Genomic DNA, 19,523 nt, shown 5'->3' with positions numbered 1-19,523 from the left:
TCATTAGTGTCAGCACCTCCCAACTGTGGTGTTCCAGAGGATTCATATTGCTACTTTTAAAAATCAACGAATGGACTTCTACTTTCAGAAAGCTGGAGCAGACAGATTTTTCCCTATTCTTCCCAATAACTACAACTAGAAGCCTAGATATTACAAACATTAGAAGACTCAAAGGTGTTAGAGAAGGTTGAGTAAGGAGCTAGACTTCCACCCCTGCACAGCAGGAACAAGGAACCCCTCCTTTTTCTTGCTGAAGTGGTGTCAGAGGAGGCCTTGTGGAGTCAGGACTTTCACCACTGCCTCTCTCTTGGTAACAAGGCCGCTCTCCCTCCACTTTCTCCCATCCCATGGTGTCAGTGGAGGCGACATAGGGAGTAGTAATGAGGTACTCCTATCCTCCTCTGCCACGGAGGTAACAGTGAAAGCCTAGTAGGGAGATGGAACTGCAACCCCTGCCCAGCAGTAACAAGGAGTCCCCCTCCCCTTAGGTGTCAGTGGAAGCTGAGTAGGGAACCTGGAGCAATGTCAGAGGAATCCAGCTAAAACAGATTTCAGTAAGATCCAGGTGTGGTCTATTTACAATAGCCAGGACACGGAAGCAACCTAAGTGTCCATCAACAGATGAAGGGATAAAGAAGATGTGGCACATATATACAATGGAATATTACTCAGCCATAAAAAGAAAGGAAATTGAGTTTTTTGTAGTGAGGTGGATGGACCTAGAGTCTGTCATACAGAGTGAAGTAAGTCAGAAAAAGAAAAACAAATACCATATGCTAACATATATATATGGAATCTAAAAAAAATGTTCTGAAGAACCTAGGGGCAGGACAGGAATAAAGACGCAGACATAGAGAATGGACTTGAGGACACAGGGAAGGGGACGGGTAAGCTGGGATGAAGTGAGAGGGTAGCATTGACATATATATACTACCAAATGTAAAATAGATAGCTAGTGGGAAGGAGCCACATAGCACAGGGAGATCATCTCGGTGCTTTGTGACCACCTAGAGGGGTGGGATTGGGAGGGTGGGAGGGAGGTGCAAGAAGGAGGGGATATGGAGATATATGTATACGTATAGCTGATTCACTATATTATACAGCAGAAACTAACACAACATTGTAAAGCAATTATCCTCCAATAAGATGTTAAAAAAAAAAGATCCAGGTGTGTTAATTAACCTGACTGTGGTAATCATTTCACAGAGTATACATATGTCAAATCATTACATAATACACTTTAAAAATATACTATTTCATTTTGTTTGTCAATTATACCTCAATAAGGCTGAAAAACAAATAAATAACACCGAGAGTCTTAAAACATAATATCCAAAATGTCCAGGATTCATTCAAAAATCATTCATCATACAAAAAATCAGGAAGATCTCAAACAATGAAAAAAAATACAGGTGCTAACACTGAGATAAATGAAATGTTAGAATTATCTGATAAGGTTTTAAAGCAACCATCATAACAATGCTTCAGTTAACAATTATGAACACACTTGAAACGAATGAAAAAATAGAAAGTCTCAACAAAGAAATAGATGGGAATTCCCTGGCGGTCCAGTGGTTAGAACTCTGTGCTTTCACTGCCTAGGGCATGGGTTCAATCCCTGGTTGGGGAACTAAGATACTGCAAGCTGTGTGGTGCAGCCAAAAACAAAAACAAAAACAAAAACAAAAAAAAAAAACAACAAAGAAATAGAAGATATAAAAAAGTACCAAATGAAAATTTTAAAGGTGAAAAATACAGTAACTGAAATAAACTTAAATTTAATGGATGGGCTCAATAGTTGAATGGAGGGGACAGAAGAAATAATTAGTAAATTTCATAATAGAACAACAGATTTTCCACTGTGAACAACATAGCGAAAAATAGGCTGAAATTAGCAGAGTATCAGGAACCCATGGGACTATGACAACAGCTCTAACATTTGTGTTATGAGTCCTAGAAGGAGAGGAGAATGAGGGCAAAGCTAAAAACGTGCTCTAGGAAATGATGGTAGAAAGTCAAATCGGGCAAAAGACTTTATTTACAGATTCAAGGAGGTTAGCAACTGTAATTAGGATAAATCCAAATGAATCCACACCAAGACATATCATAGTTAAACTCCTGAAAACCAAAGATATAAAAAATCTTGAAAGTAGCAAGAGAGAAATGACACTTTATCTAGATGGCAAAAACACTTTGAATTACAGAGAATTTTCCATCAGAGATTATGAAGGTTAGAAGGAAGTGGCACAACATTTTTGAACCAAAGAAAAAAACCTGTCATCCCCAAGTCTTATAACCAGAGAAAATATCTTTAAGGAATGAAGGAATAACCAAGACATTCTCAGGGAAAGGAAAACTGAAAGACCTTGTCTGCAGAAAAACTCCTCTAAAACAATGTCTAAAGGAAGTTTTCTAAAAAGAAAGAAAATAAAAAAGGAATCTTGGAACATCAGGAAGGAAGACTGTGGTAAGCAAAAATATGGGTAAATACAACCGATTTTCCTTCTCCTTTTGAGATTTATAAGTCATGTTTGATGTTTGAAGAAAAAATTGAAACACTCTCTGATGTGGTTCTAAATTTGTGTGGAGAAAAGATTTAAGACAATATAAATGGAAGGACAAAGGGATGTAAAGGAAAGTAAGGTTCCTATACTTGAACCAGTAAAATAATGAAGCCAGTAGACTATAATGTTATCTAGAAATGATGTAATACTTAGAGCAGCCACTAAAAATCTATATAGGTACACTAAAAAATGCTACAGATAAATCAAGATGGAATTCTAAAATATGTGTGAGTAACTCACAGGAAGGCAGGAAAAAGAAAACAGAAATGGAAAACTGAGAGAACAAACAGACAACAAAAAACAAAATGACAAACTTAATCATTAACATGTCAATTAAGTGTAAATGGTCTAAATACACAAATTAAAAATAGATTTTCAGAGTGGAGTGAAAAACATGACCCTACTATTTGCTGTTTACAAGAAACTCACTTCAAATATAATGATATAGAAAAGTTGAATGTAAAAGAATGCAAACATTAATCAAAAGAAAGCCAGAGTGGCTATATTAATAGCAGAAAATGTAGACTTCAGAGCAAAGAAAATACTAGAGACATAGAGAGACATCATATAATGATAAAAGGGTCAGTCCACGAAGAAGACATAACAATCCTAAATGTGTATGCACTAAACAACAGCAAAATATGTGAAGCAGAAACTGATAGGAAAAACAGACAAATCCATAATTTGAGTTGGAGACTTAAGTAGCCCTCTCTCGACGATTGATAAAACAACAGAAAATCAGCAAGGATATTGGAAACCAACATTATCTAATCAACTTTTATAAGAAACTCTACCCAACAACAGCAGAATACATATTGTTTTCAAGTATGTACAGAACATATACTAAGATAGACCATTTCCTGGGCCAAAAAATAAAACTCAACAAATTTGAAAGAATTTAAATCATACAGGATGTGCTCTCTAACCACAATAGACTCAAACTAGAAATCCATAACCAAAAGATAACAGGAAATTTCTAAACACTTGGAAACAAACAACACACTTCTTTTTTTAAAATTTATTTTTATTGGAGTATAGTTTCTTTACAATGCTGTGTTAGTTTCTGCTGTACAGCAAAGTGAATCAGCTGTACATTTACATATATGCTCTCTTTTTTGGATTCCCTTCCCATTTAGGTCACTACAGAGCATTGGGTAGAGTTCCCTGTGCTATATACAGTACATTCTCATTGGTTATCTATTTTATACCTAGTAGTGTATGTATGTCAATCCCAATCTCCCAATTCATCCTACCTCCCCTTCCACCGCTGGTATCCATACATCTGTTCTCTACATCTGTGTCTCTATTTCTGCTTAAAACAGCACACTTCTAAATAATCCATGCATCAAACAGGAAGTCTTAAGGGAGATAAAAATATATTAACCTGAATAAAAATTAAAATACAGCATATCAAAATTTGTGGAACAGAAAGTAGTACTGAGAAGAAAATTTTTAACACTAAATGCATACATTAGAAAAAAGAAAAATTCTCACATAATCTGAGTTCACATCTAAAGATCTTAGAAAAAAAAGAACTAAATAAACCCAAACCAAGTAGAAGGAAGGGAATAATAAAGGCAACAATAGAAATTGATGACACTGAAAAGAAAAATATTTTTAAAACATCAGAGAAAAATCAATGAAACAAAGTGATGCTTCTATGGAAAGATTGATAACATTGACAAACCTGTATCAATACTGACAAAAGAAAAAAGGGAGAGGACACAAATCATCAATATCAGGAATGAAATAAGGAATATCACTATAGACCATGCAGACGTCAAATGGAGAATAATGTAATACTGCAAACCACTCTACATACCTATATTTGATAACTTAGATGAAATGGATCAATTCTTCAAAAAACACAAACTTCCACAACTCGTCAAAAATTAAATAAATAATATGAGTTGTTCTAAATCATTAAGGAACTTGATTTAATATTCAAAAATTTCCCCAACAGGAAGTCTCCAGGCCCAGATTGTTTTGCTGGAGAATTTTACCAAATATTTAAAGACTGAACACTAATTATACACAATTTTTTCCAGAAAATTGAAGAGGCGGTAATATGTCCCAATTAATTTGATAAATTTAGTATTGCCCTGATACCAAAACCATATAAAAACACTACAAAAAAGAAAACTAAAGACCCACATCCCTCATGAATATAGACACAACAATCCTCAGGAAAATATTAACAGAGTATTCAGAAAGATATAGAAATAATTATATACCATGACTAAGAGGGGTTTATTATAAGGATGCAGAGCTACTTCAATATTGAAAAATCAGTGTGATCCACCATATTAACAGGCTAAAGAAAAATCATATGATCATGTCAATTGATGCAGAAAAGCATTTGACAAAACCCCATTCATTATAAAAAATCTCAGAAAAACCAGAATGCAGAGGAACTTCCTCTACTTGACAAAGAACATCCACAAAAATTCTACAACTGGCCTTATACATAATTCTGCAAGAGTGAACACTTTCTCCCTAAGATCAGGAAGAAGACAAGGATGTCTGCTCTCACTACTCTTATTCAATATAGTTCTGGAACTTTTAGCCAATGTAACCAGGCAAGAAAAGCAAATAAAAGACAAACATACCATTAAGGATTAAAATAGAGGAAACACTCTACCCAGTTTCAAGACTATTATATTTATGATTATCAAGACTGTGCAATATTAGTGGAGGAATAGACACATCTGTCAATGGTACACAATAGAGAACTCAGAAATAGACCCGCAAAATATGCCTGATTTTTTTATTTTTATTGAGATGAAATTCATATAACATAAAATTAGCCATTTTAAAATGAAACGAACAGTGGCATTTAGTACATTTATAATATTCTGCAACAACCACCTCTATCTAGTTCCAAAACTCTTTCATCATTCCAAAATAAAACTCCATACCCATTAAGTAGTTACTTCTCATTCTTCCCTTCAACCACCAATTTGCTTTCTATTCTATCCAGAATTTACTTATTCTGGATATTTCGTGTAAATGGAATCAAACAATATGTGACATTTTGTGTCTAGCTTCTTTCACTTAATGCATTGTTTTTGAGATTCATTCATATTGTAGCATGTATCAGTACTTCATTCCTTCTTATGGCTGAATAATATTCCATCATATGCACTTACCACAATTTGTCCATTTATCTGTTGCTAGACATTTGTGTTTTTTCTAAGTTTTGGCTATTTTAAGTAGTGTTGCTCTGAATATTCATGTACAAGCCTTTGTTTGAGAGCCTGTTTTCAATTCTTTGGGTATATATGTAGGAGCAGAATTGCTAGGTCATATAGTCATTCTATGTTTAACTTTTTGAGGAACCAACACACTGTTTTCCATAGCAGTTGAACCACTTTACATTTCTACCAGCAATGTACAAGGTTTCCAGTTATCCATGTCCTTGCCAATACTTGTTATTTTACTTAAAAAAGTTATTATATAGTATCTAATTTTGATTTTGAATTGCATTTCCTTAATGGCTAAGAATGTTGAGCATTTTTTCATGTGCTCTTTGGCTATTTATATATCTTCTCTAGAGAAATGTCTATTCAAGTTCTTAGCACATTTTTAATTGAGTTCTTTGTCTTTCTGTTGTTGAGTTGTAAGGGTTATTTGTATTTTTTTAATATTATTCCCTTATCAGATATATGATTTAAAAATATTTTTCCCATTCTACTGGTTGTCTTTTCACTTTCTTGATAATGTTCTTTGATGCACAGAAGTTTTTAATTTTGATAAAATCCAATTTCTCTTTTTTTTCTTTTGTTGTTCATGCTTTTGGTGTCATATCTAAGAATCCATTGCCAAATCCAAGGTCATGAAAATCTACCCCTATGTTTTCTTCTTAAAGTTTGTGGTTTTAGCTTGTATATTTAGGTCATTGATCAATTTTGAGTTAATTTTTATATATGATGTTAGATAGGGGTCCAAATTCATTCTTTTACATGTGGGTATCCAGTTGTCCCATTGCCACTTGTTGAAGAGACTGTTCTTTACCTCACTGAATAGTCTTGGTCCCCTTGATTTAAATCAACTGGCCATAGATATATATTTCTGGACTCTCAGTTCTACACTATTGGTCCAGATGTCTACCTTTTGGCAGTACCATACCGTTTTAATTACCATAGTTTTGTAGTAAGTTTTGATATTGGGAAGTATGAATCCTCCAACTTTGTTTTTCCTCCAGTCTTCTTTTTCAAGATTGTTTTGGCTTTTTAGGGACCCTTGCAATTCTTGCCCAGCTGAGATTTTTGGCAATGGTGCAAAGCAAGTCAATGCAGGAAAAAAGCTTTTTCAACAAATGATGTGTGGCAATTTGACATTCTTAGGGGGAAAAAAAGAATCTCAATCTAAGTCTCAGACCTTGAATGAAAATTAACTCAAAATGGTGACAGACTTAAATGTAAAACTATTAAACTTTTATTTTAAAAATAGAAAAATCTTTGGCATCTTGGATTTAGACTTGACATCAAAAGGCAGATCTATAAAAAGGAAAAGGTGATAAACCTCACTGCATCAAAACTAAAAATGTCTCCTCTGCAAAAGTCTCTGCGAAGAGGATGAAAAGACAAGCTAGAGACTGGAAGGATATATTTGTAAACCACATACCCACAAAGGACTAATATCTAGAATGTATAAAGAACTCTTAATATTCAACAGTAAAAACAAACAAACAAAAAACCTCAAGTAATCAAATTAGAAAATGGTCCAAAGACATTTCAACAAGGAGAATATACAGATGACAAGTGAGCACATGAAAAGATCACTAGCCACTAGGGAAATGTAAAATAAAACCACAATGAGGTATCATTACACACCTATCAGAATGATTAAAATAAAAAATAGTGACACCAGCAAATGCAGGCAGAGAAACAGAATCATTCATGTGATGTTGGAACATGCAATAGCTACTCTGGAACACAGTTTGGTCATTTCTTAAAAAGCTTAACATGCAACTGTCAGACAAATCAGCAATTGCACTCATGGGCATTTATCTCAGAAAATTGAAAATTTATGTTCATATAAAACCTGCATACAAACGTTAATAGCAACTTTATTTATAATAGCCCAAAATGGAAACAACCCAGGTGGTTAAACAAATGTGGTACTTCCATACCATGGAATACTACTATACAGAGGAACAATTATTGATATGTAAAACAATTTGAATGACTCTTGAGGTAATTATGCTGAGTGAAAAAAGCCAACTCCAAAGGTTACCTATTGTATTCTTCTCTTTATGTAACATTCTTGAAGTGACAAAATTATAGAAATGAAGACAAATTCATGGTTTCCAGGGGTTAGAGATGAAGAGGGAGGGAGAGAGGGAAGGGAGGGAGGTGTGGCTATAAAAGGATGGTGATGGAAAGGTTCTGTATCTTGACAGCAACAACATCAATATTCTGGTTGTGATATTGTATGATAGTTTTGCAAGATGTTATCATTGGGGGAAACTGGGTTAAGGGTACACACAATTGCTGTGTATTATTTCTTACAACTGTATGTGAATCTCCAATTATTTAAAAATAAAAGGTTTAGTTAAAAGACCAATAAGTGCTACATTATTTAATTTTTTCCATTTATAAGACTGCGAGCCTGACAGTGTGTAACAAGTGAGCACATGTAGCCATTAGGGGGAGGTCAGATGGGGACGCTCATGATTCCATCACTCAGTTCATCACTTGGCTGAATAGCACTGACTGCTGGGATGGTCGAGACTGCTGCATTTTTTTATTATTATTATTTTTGTGTGTGGTACGCAGGTCTCTCACTGTTGTGGCCTCTCCCATTGCGGAGCACAGGCTCCAGACGCACAGGCTCAGCGGCCATGGCTCATGGGCCTAGCCGCTCTGTGGCATGTGGGATCTTCCCGGACCGGGGCACGAACCCGTGTCCCCTGCATTGGCGGGTGGACTCCCAACCACTGCGCCACCAGGGAAGCCTGAGACTGCTGCATTTTAAATTGTTTTTCTTCTTAGTCAAATAGGTTTGATTTGTGCCCATATTAGATCACGTTTAAAGACTAGAAACATAAGGAACCCGATGATGAAATACAAGATAATTAAGAGCAAAAATGGTCGGATTATAATCCTACTTCAAAATTACCTTTCCCATCCTGTAAATGGCATTCATCTGATAAAAAAAATCATTATATAGAACATCAAGATGTCTTTGGTACTTCAAAAACAGTGTTAAGAAGAAAAAATAGAGTGACAATTATATCTAATTTGGCTTTTTATTTATTGAGAATAAAGGGTCCCCAGCCACAATGTGCTATTTGCAGAGTGTTTGCAAACAGTGGTCTGAAATCTGTCCCCTCTTGTCATTTATAAACAAAACATAGAAATTATAAAAATAAACCTGTAGTGTTTTTAGCATAAAATTCCGTAATTTCAGACATAGATTCTTGGAAAACAGCTTTTGCTTGTACTGGTGCTGTATCAGGGAGTTAAATCCCAAAGTGTTTTTAGTATACATACAGTTTCCAAATCAGATTTGACATATCATTTTTTAGTATATTTATTTAGCATAATTTAGAAAATTATGCTTTCTGTTGTATAAGTTAAAAAGAGTTAAACGTGCATTTGTTGTTAAATGATACAAAGTGGAAATTTGTCTGTAATGACTGTATATTATGAATATTATTAATGAATGCATTAAAACAAACTGTAGTATACCATACTTAATATGATACTCTTAAATAGTTTGTTTGAAAGTTCAAATCACATCTTTGTCACATACTACAGAAAAATGGCAAAACCAGTTTAAAATTCTTTGGAGAGGGTTGTAGTGAAAGGCGTTTGCAAGTCACAAACGGCTGGGCTGTGCGGTGGGTGTGCGTGCATTTATCAGCTTTAAAGCATCCTGTACAAATCAGCTGTTAAGTGCCCACTGGCACTTATCTAGGACAATTAGGAAATGAGAGTCCTGGTTAGTAACATGTTCTCCATAACTGAAAATTACTATATGTCTGAGCACTGGATTGGGGTCAAGAGACTTCAGCCTTTCACTAGCTTGGGGTTCTTAGACAAATTAAGTGGGATTATGACAATATTAATAGACACCTGTCTCCCATGGTGAGTGTCTAAAGCCAGTCAAATCAGCATTTTATTTACATTTTTAGCTTCTTTCTCATTTGTTATGTTTTCTACCCTGAGTAGCAGAAAACCCCAACTCAATTGGTTTAAGTCATGAGGAAAATAGAAATCCCGAGGTAGGGCAGCTTCAGAGTTGGTTATTTTAGCAGCTCATTTCACCACTTCACGAAGGTCCTAGGTTCCTTTCCCTGTTCTGCCACCATTCATGGGTCAACTCAGCTGCTCTCAGGGTCACAAGAGGGTGACCTTGGGTCTAGGGGACCCTGTAGTTGATGAGGGTATCAAGAGAGAAAAGAGGCACCATCTCCTCTGGTGCATCTTTTTATCTCCGCAGCTGACTTTCTCTCACCCCTCCTTGGCCAGCACTGGGCCCCTGCTCACCCCCTGGCCAGTTCCCGGCAGGGAGAATGGGAGCTCCATGACTGGCTTAGACCATGCTGAACGAAATTGACATTCTACAGGCAGAGAAGAAGAGAGAAAGACTTCATGTTTGGTTTTGATATGACACGGGTCCACAGGACAATTAAGTAAATGTACCTACAGGTTCAGAACAAAAGGTTTTCCAGGCACTGATTTGTAGAACATGACTTCTGAGATCAGGATTAGCTGCCACGTACATAGACATTCTGTGCAACCGATGTAGAATTGCATCGTGATTGTGAGGGCAGACTCCGAGTCACATCCTAGCTCTGCCATTTGCCAGACAAATGGCCTGAGATTAGTTGTGTAACTTCTCTAAGTTTAACTTATAAAATGGGGAGCTAGTGGACTTGTGAGGATTAGGTAAAACAATACATATGAACAGGTAGGCCTAGTGCCCAGTGCATAGTTAGCAATCAATGAATGTGCGATGCTGGTATGATGCAGTGATGATGATAATGAGCTGACATGACCTTGCACCTCTCAACAGTTGAATAGCTGTTTTTCCTGCTTTTACTCTTTCCAGCAGCCACTATGCCCTCTACCCATCTACTCTATATACAGCATCCAGAGTGACCTGTTAAAAACATATAGTAGATCCATGTCTCTACAAATGACCCAATTTCGTTCCTTTTTATGACTGAGTAATATTCCATTGTATATATGTACCACATCTTCTTCATCCTTTCCTCTGCTGATGGGAATTTAGGTTGTTTCCATGTCCTGGCTATTGTAGGTAGTGCTGCAATGAACATTGGGGTGCATGTATCTTTTTGAATATGGTTTTCTCTAGGTATATGCCCAGTAGTGGGATTGCTGGGTCATATGGTAGTTCTATGTTTAGTTTTTTAAGGAACCTCCATACCGTTCTCCATTGTGGCTGTATCCATTTACATTCCCACCAACAATGCAGGAGGGTTCCCTTTTCTCCACACCCTCCCCAGCATTTATTGTTTGTAGATTTTTTGAGACATGGGTGGATCTAGAGACTGTCATACAGAGTGAAGTAAGTCAGAAAGAGAAAAACAAATATCGTATATTAACGCATATATGTAGAATCTGAAAAAACTGGTATAGACGATCTTATTTACAAAGCAGAAATAGAGGCACAGACGTAGAGAGCAAACGTATGGATAACAAGGGGGAAAGGGGGGATGGGATGAATTGGGAGATTGGGATCGACGTAAATACACTACCGATACTATGTATAAAATAGGTAACTAATGAGAACCTACTGTATAGTACAGGGAACTCTATTCAGTGCTCTCTGGTGACCTAAATGAGAAGGAAATCCAAAAAAGAGGGGATAAATGTATACATAGAGCTGACTCACTTTGTTGTACAGTATAAACTAACACAGTATTGTAAAGCAGCTATACTCCAGAAAAAAGCCATATAGTAGATCAGATCATTCTCCTGCTCAAAACCCTCTCATGGCTCCCATTGCACCTAAAATCAGATCTAAAGTCCTTATTCATCACAGCCTGCAGGGCCTATGTGGTCTGGCCCTTGCTTAGCTCTCTGCCTTCTTCAACAACTCCACCCAGATCCCTCTACGTTGGCCTGAATCGCATCAAGCCAGTTCCTCCATCACAGTTTTCATGCCTGTTGGGCCTTCAGCCTGAACACTCTCTCCACTAGATCATCTCATATCTTCCCCCCTCATTTATTCATGTTTGTGCTCTAAGCACCTCCTCAGACAGAAGTTTGTCATCTGCCCTCTTAAAAACACTCACCACACTCACTCCCACTTACTCTTTCTCTTAGGCTGGACTGTCTAGAAAACAACCTGAGGCAAAAGCTCATGTGCTGACACTTGATTGAGGAGGAATACAGTCCCAGGGAAGCAGGAGCAAGGAAGAAGAAAGAGCAGATACTGAAAGGGCTCCAGCTTTGTAATCAGTGTAGCTGAGGGCTTAGTCCCCAGGGATGTCTTGAGACGGGGCATAGGGAGCTCTGCCTCTCTGTACAGACTATCCAGGGAAGGAGGAGAGAAATGATCTGCTGGTTCCCTTCTGTACCCTTTCTCCTACTGGTCAGTCCACCCCTGAAGCAGGAATTAACCCCCCCCAACCTCTATGATGTAGTGAGTAGCCCCCCCAGGCAACCTCTGGAAAAGCCAGAGCCTCAGGGGTCCAGTCTGACCAATGCATAGGCGTGGAGGGCAGTGTCTTCTTGTCGGTTGTTGCCACACGCAGGGCTTCTTGATCTGAGCTGCTGGCAATAACGGCAGAGGTACCTGGCTCTAAGCCATAGCATGGAAGAGTTGATAGGGTCACTGTGGTCAGAAAGCAAGGCCAGGAGCCAAAGCCCTGGTGGGGAATGGGGGCGGAGAGGTCAGCGTGGCTGCTCAGATTTGAGTGGCATCTAAACTAGTCCAGCACCGTCTGCTACATCCTCATCTTGCGTAGTTCTCTTCATAACACTGAGGATGACCTGCCATGATACTGCATATTCATTTGAATGGAGCAGATATTCACCAGGATGGAACCTCCATAAGCAGGAGCTCGTCTTTTTGAAAGATCTCTTTTTCAGATTGTCATGCTATTTACCACTCTCTACTAATGAGTTGGAAAACGGAGCCATGACAGAAGTATCCCTTGTGAAGAAAGGAGGTCGGCCCCTCCCTTGGCTCTCCTCCTACTGTGCTGCCTCTTTCATGCCTCTTCCCACTCCCAGTACGGGTGCTGCTTTGTGGCTTGGAGGCCTGGCCTTCTCATCCCAGATTCTCCCTGTGCACATGGAATTCTGAGAGTAGCTGAGTTTCATTTCCTCTGGTTCTCAATGCCTTTCTTAGGCCCCTTGTACCATCACTCTAGGCCCTGGGAGTTAGATGGGACTTTTGTCTCTGGAACAGTACTATGATGAAGGGTTTTGTTGTTCACCTCCCTCCACGTTTCCCATTCACAGATTCCCTCTCCATCACTGCATCTTCTCATTCATCCTACCTTCTTAATTAACATTCTGACCCTATACCACTTCTTCATTGCCTTGAAAAATTTCCCAAATCAGTTATCTCTTGAATGAATACCTTATCTCCATGCTGGCCCCTTTTCTCCCTAAATCAGAGTTTTAAATAATTATTTCTGAGTGTGATTTTAGGTCTAGGTTTTTGAATTTGTTGCCTCCATTGCCTTAATTTCTAGATGATCATGAATCATCACTTAAGAAATCAGCATTAAGATTAGACTTAAGGGAAACCTTTAACATCATAGCTCTAGATCAGAGTAGCTGTAACTTCTAGCAAAATATAGGCATCGACTTGCAGAACTGAAAATGGCCTCAGAAGTTCATTGAGTATGACCACTTCCCACTCCTCTCCCAACACCTTCTTGAGAGATGAGGAAACAAACCAGAAAAGGTGGGACTCTTCCAGACTCACAAAGCCAGAGAGGGGCTGAGGCAGGCTAGGGGCCCAATCCTTTTGCCTTTCTGTCCAGGGCTCTCCTAAGATCCAGACTGCTTCTTCAATCAACTGCATAGTTTGGTTTGAAGATTTGCTAAGACATTTTTGGACAGGCAGCAGAATGTTAAATCATGCAAGACAAGGAAGACAGTTCCCTGCCTATTCCCACCTTCTCATGTGACCTCCTGGACTGGCTTCTAATGGGTATTTCTGGGACTGTTTGATCAGCCCAGGGTAGACCTGACCCATTGCTAGTGACAGGGTAACTTTTGGTAGAATCCGGAGGAGGTGTCTTGCTTCCTTCTGACCCCCACAACTATGTGTCATCTCTGGGTATCCTGATGCGCAGCTGCAATCTGAAATGACCTGTAGGAGACACATTAAGTGGCAGCTGTTTTTGGTCATGTGGTTGTGTTTTTGGTGAGATTAGAAATAGAAAAATGTTTTAAAACTGGTAAAGTAAAATCCCTAACATATATTGGGGATTTTTAAACTTCTTGATCTTGTAAAAATACACTGGTAAGTTTCTTTTGTGTGTCTCTGAGTCTGCCTCGGGCAGTAGTCTGAATTTATGTTGCCTTTTAACTTCCTCCTTTCAAATTTACTAAATTGTATGATTTCAAAATTTAAGCATCACAGTTGGCTACTGAGAATCATCAGGATGCTTGCAAGTTCTGAAACAGGGTTTCAGGCAAATTCTGAAATTCTCTGTGTAAAATCTAGCCTATTTTCCAAGTTGGGGACTGTTATTAAACCAAGAATTGCCCTGAGAAGTGAAAGCAGAGAGCAATTCAAAGAGGTGTCAAGGTCTGCTGGCATCCGATGCTGCTTCCCTGAAGGCTTATTTTATTTTGTCATTCACACGTCACCTTTTTTTTCAAAGGTGACTTAAAAAAATTTATTTATTTGTTTGTTTAATTTATTTTTGGCTGCACTGGGTTGCTGTGCTCGGGCTTTCTCTACTTGCAGTGAGCGGGGGCTACTCTGTTGCAGTTCGTGGGCTTATTGCGGTGGCTTCTCTTGTTGTGGAGCACGGGCTGTAGGCACGTGGGCTTCAGTAGTTGTGGCTCGCGGGCTCTAGAGCGCGGGCTCAGAAGTTGTGGCACACAGGCTTAGTTGCTCCACGGCATGTGGGATCTTCCTGGACCAGGGCTCGAACCCGTGTCCCCTGCATTGGTAGGCGGATTCCTAACCACTGCGCCACCAGGGAAGCCCCCAAGGTGACTTTTAATTCCAGTCTTATTTTATGCACAGTAGTCACAATAGCTCACTTCAGTTGTTAGCATTATCTCTAAGGGATATTCCGTGCATCTGATTTGCAGCAGCTACATTCCCCCCTCGTTTGGGGAGCAGAGGAAATTTGTGGAAGTCCAGTCCCTGCATTAAACAGAGCTATTTCTGATCTTGGTGGATTTACAGATCCTGACTTACGTATGACCCTGAAGTTATTAAAAACACACACCCCAAGGCCTGCCTTGGTTATGTAATAGGGCCACTAGGCTGACTCAGGGACTTTGTGCTCAGAGCTGAGAACAGAAACTGGCTTTTCCAAACACCTCAAAGTCTGTGAAGGGAGGTGAACCCAGCCTCCAGGCCGTGGGGCTCCATCTTGACCACTGACTTAGAATTAAATTTCAGGGGGAGGCTCAGGATGTTTCCAAACGTCCCTGCTTCCTTTTATGCTCAGTCTTAATTTTCTTTTCCCCAAGATGGACAGTGCCATCCCTTTCCTGATCCAGCTACAGAGAACCTGGTCACAAGCCAGCCTTGGAGGTTCAGTCATGGGTGGGCTTGGCAAAGATTCACGGTCAATTCTGAGAGAATATCACGCCTGCCAAGGCCAGGGGCATGGAGCATGGAGTAGCCTTTATCCTTTTGAGCACAAATCGTGGTATCCATGGAGGAAGTCACAGCAGAGTGAGCTCTGGAAGTCACCCAGGCTTCCTCCAAGTCCTCATTTTACGGATGGGGAAACATACCAATAGCAGAAATATGACTGGCTCTGGGTTGCAAGCTGAGTGGTAGTAGAGGGTGGGCTGCATCCCAGAACAAAACCTATGAGAGGGCAGGGACCACGCTGGCCCATCCACTGCTGTCTCCCAGCACCTAGTACAGTGCCTGGTAGACAGGAGGGCCCAGTAAATATCTGTTGAAGGAAAGAACAAATCTAACACCTCTTCCTCCATGTCAGCTTTCTATTTTTCTTCCCCTTCTCCTGATATTTAACTAACCTTAACCTCAGAAGAGCCCCTCTGCCCCTCCTCCAGGCCAGGAAAGGTCACAGGGGCATGAACAAGACACTGTTCCCCTAAGCCAGGAAGTCACCTGGTGCCCACACAGCCAGAGTAGGAGGCTTTCCCCCAGAAAGTCTCCTGCCCATCAGTTACCACAGCCTAGACTGGCTAGAGTCTACTCCTAAGTCTGATGCCAGATTGGAGCTACAGTATGACCATTTGGGGGGCCCTAGTAGTTACAAAGTTGTTTCCAGTTTATTTGGGCACCAAGACCGATCTTTAGGCCAATTAATGGAAACAAAATGATCACTGGGCTGTGGTCTCCAAAAGTTGTGGATGTTGAAGAGGGATCCAGAAAGCTTTGGGAGTCCCAGGGTTGGGGATGAGGTCCAGGCCTCATGCCTGGTTCTAAGGGAGAAGAAAGGACTCTCTGGTCACAGCTTGGCCAGGCTAGGCAAATGTCAACTGCGACTGCCTCTGTATGCCCAGGATTTAGTGAGATTCTGCAGTGAGAGAAGGCAGAAGAGAGAAATAAAAACTTCAAAAGAGAGAAATAAAAACTTCGCTCTTTCGCAGGTTGTTGGCTCTCAGCGAGGGGGAGCGTCATTTGACTTTGCGTCCAGGGACAGCTCTCTTGGTGCGGTGTACTGGCCCGCCTGAGCTCCACAAGCTACAGCTGCTGATTGAGACCAGCAGCGCATATTGAGAGCACAGACTTGGGGAACCCTGCCCGGAAAAGAGCCAGAGGAGAGGAGGAGTGTGTTGGGGGGTGGGAGAGCTCGTCGGCTGCCGGGCTCCACAGAGCCAGGGCCGGGAGCGCACCCCGTGCCCCTGCGGCTGCAGAGATCGCCCTGGAGCGCCGGGAGTCCTCCAGCCCTGAGTGCGCGCCTGGCTGCTCCGCGCACCTGCCGCGGGCCCCGCGCGGGTCCGAGCGGCGGTCGGGCGGGCCGCGCGCACAGGTGGCGGCGATTGGGCAGGCGGGGCCCGGAGGGTGACGTCACGGGCTCCGGTCCCGGCGGCAGAAATAGGGCAGCCGCGGCGGTGGTGCCACAGCAGCGGGCCGCGGCGGCTTAGAGAGCTGGATCCCCGACAGCCTCCAGCGCGCCCAGGACCCGCCGACAGCCGGAGAGACCGACCGAAGGACGCGGGACCGGGTCTCCGCTGCCACCACGGGGCGCTCCCTCTCGCCCTCCGAGTGCGGCCACCTGGTCTTCCCCTCGGCCCCCGGCCGCCTAAGGTACGCGGGCGCGGCTTCGGAGCGGCCGTGGGGAGGGTGCCAAACCGCCGCCCCCGCCGCCGCCAACCGGTCCCGCTGCGCCCCGCTGGGGTACTAGCGCTCGCGGCCCCGCGTTTCCCTGCAGGGCCCGGCCGGGCGCTTGCTAGTCCTCACCGCCGCGCCTGGTGAGTCAAGTTTGCCCGCCTGCCTGGAGGCAGGCACGGGACCCCGCGACCCGGGCTGGGCAGGGCTACCCCGGGGTAAAGGCTGGGGAGCCGAGGCGTGTGGCCTGGGTCTGCAGTGGGGACCGGAGTGACCGGGCTTGCGCGCAGAGCACCGCGCAGAACCACTTGAGCCGAGCCCGAAGCGGGCGCCGGGCTCCGAGACCCTTCAGGTGCCGTTCTTGTGTTCTGGACCCCGAGCGGCCTCGGCGAGACGGGAGAGCGGTTGCACCTGGGCTCGGACTCGTGCCCTTGGCCCCGGGCTGGGACGCGAGGCGGGCGTCCTCACTACCTCTTTCCTCCAGCTTTGCAGGGAAACTTGCGTCTGCTCGCTGAAGCCCGAAGGGCCCGCGGCGCCCGGCGTGGCCTTCGCAACCCCGAGGGCCGCCGTGTCCGGGGCTGAGCGCTTGGGCTTCGCGGAGGAGGCGGGAAGGACCCGGGACCCCACTAGGCTCCGGCAGCCCGCCGCGCTCCTTCTGCTCGGTCGGGCCGGTCGTTGTTTCAAGCAAGCGGCCGGTGTTATTTGTTGGGAAATCACTAGTGAGCAATTTGTTTGGGGGGGATGTTCAGGCTGGGGACTTGGTCCTAACAGCTTGTAATGTGGGTGATCTCCACTCCTCTTGGCGCCAGCAAAAGACCTGTTCCAAGTTTCGGGGGGACCTAGGCGAAGCAGGCAGAGCTATCTGCTTTGGGTGCGCGTGTGGCCTCGAGTTTGGGGGAGAGCTTGGCGCGAGCCTTCGGGTCTCCCTTCGACTGACAAAGCGTTGCCCCGAGCGCGTTCGCTTGAGGCCTGCCACCTGAGGACTTCGGCGCCCGCCCCTCTTGCAGGAACAGAAACCTGCTGGAGCAGTAGGGTTTCTCACCATGCCCAGAACGTGGCGAGCATCCCGTGCAGCGTGTCCGTCTATGTAAGTTCCTGGGGACCTGCAGAGTTGGGCCTTCTAGGTTTGCGTCTAGCCCAGAGAGTTGGTCCCACATGCGCTGTCCAGACGACCTCTCTCCTGATAACTGTCGCCGACATTGATGAATAGCGCTTCCGCAGCCTCTCCTCCGCTCCCCTCTAGGTGTCGCTTCCGCCGAGGTTTCTGGCGAGTGGAGCCGGTAGCTTTGGTCTGTTCCCTTAGTGAATTTGTTGCAAGCCTGTGCACCAGGAATGGTACTAGATGGGCTCCTGAGACCCAAACATCCGTCCACATTCTCTGAGCCAAACAGAAACAGAATTTCAGTAGAAGGGGCGCGGTAACTTAAGCCCATTTTTGGTGCACATTTTGATTATCACACAATCCGAGAGGGGAGAAAAGGGATCGGGAAGAAATTCGGACTTTTCTCAGAAGTCCCGAGTTATTTTCCTATCATCAGGTTAGGGGAAAGCCAGAGATGACTTTTAACAGTGTCCTTTTAATCCTGGAATGGCCCAGACAGGCTCTGGGTCTGGGCAGTGGTCAGGTGGAGGGCTCACCTGGGAAGCAAATGGTCAAGGGAGTGAGAGATAGGCTTCTCTGACCCCAGAGGCTCAGCAGCCCTCAGGCAGTACTCTAATGGAAGACCTGAGCCGATGCTCCACAGAACGCATGTCTGCTTTCCATCTCAGTTTTGTGAGAAGACACTGCAGCATTACTAGTTTATTTCTGTTTAAACGCACTGAGATGAATGTTCACTTTCTTCCCATGCTAGGGAAAAAGACAGCCCGTCTCTCCAAAGACTTCAGACAGAGCCAAAGTTTGTGCAAGAAAATAGTCTTTGATGTAATGAATTAAAATTGCTTAATAAAAGTTGTTCCAATGGATTTTTCTCTCTTCAAATTTTTTGTCCACCCTCAATTGTTGTCAGTTCCAGGAAGGCTTTTTGTTCCAGAGAGGGGCCAGCTTGTTCTGGGTATGGTGAGAACTTTTATCACTTTGGCTGTGTCCTGGAGTGGTAGGTTGGATTTTTCTACCTTGACCTGCCAGTCACTCAGGATTCTTCTTCTAAGGGCTGCAGCCTTTTTTTTTTTTTTTTTTTTTTTAGTGATCTTCATGATGTGAGCTTCTGTTTGACAACATTACATTTCAGAAATTGTCATTGACTAGTCAGGATTTCCTAAAAATCTCCTTAATTGCCACTTTGCCTTTTTTGGTATTTCTTTGCAAACTCAACTTTCTTGTGTTGCTCTGTGCTTACTAATTAATCAAATTAGGCAGTTATTTCAATAGCACATCTTTCCTTACATTTTCTATCTTGGTGCATAACACAAGGCATGCAACTTCAAGTAAAATAGAACTACAGTGGAGCGAACATGGTACTCAGGAGGCATAATCTGAATGTTGGAAGGGTGAGGGTTCTGTGCGTTAACTTCATAGTAAATAGG

The 19,523-nt window shown here is 42.5% G+C and overlaps 1 protein-coding gene across 1 annotated transcript in view; it reads left to right on the top strand.

Annotated features, from left to right (window-relative positions):
* The first annotated feature begins 16,852 nt into the window (after positions 1 to 16,852).
* FSTL4 (follistatin like 4) overlaps positions 16,853 to 19,523 on the top strand; it is a 441,369-nt gene continuing 438,698 nt past the window's right edge. The window contains exon 1 of the mRNA XM_060146246.1: positions 16,853 to 16,976. The gene's annotated coding sequence lies outside the window, so the exon portion shown is untranslated. The remainder of the gene's footprint in view (positions 16,977 to 19,523) is intronic.

The sequence above is a fragment of the Lagenorhynchus albirostris genome, chromosome 3 (genome assembly GCF_949774975.1).
Source record: "Lagenorhynchus albirostris chromosome 3, mLagAlb1.1, whole genome shotgun sequence".
Lineage (NCBI taxonomy): Eukaryota > Metazoa > Chordata > Mammalia > Artiodactyla > Delphinidae > Lagenorhynchus > Lagenorhynchus albirostris.
The sequence above is the reverse complement of the archived record's forward strand: the minus strand, read 5'-3'. Positions and strand labels throughout refer to the sequence as shown.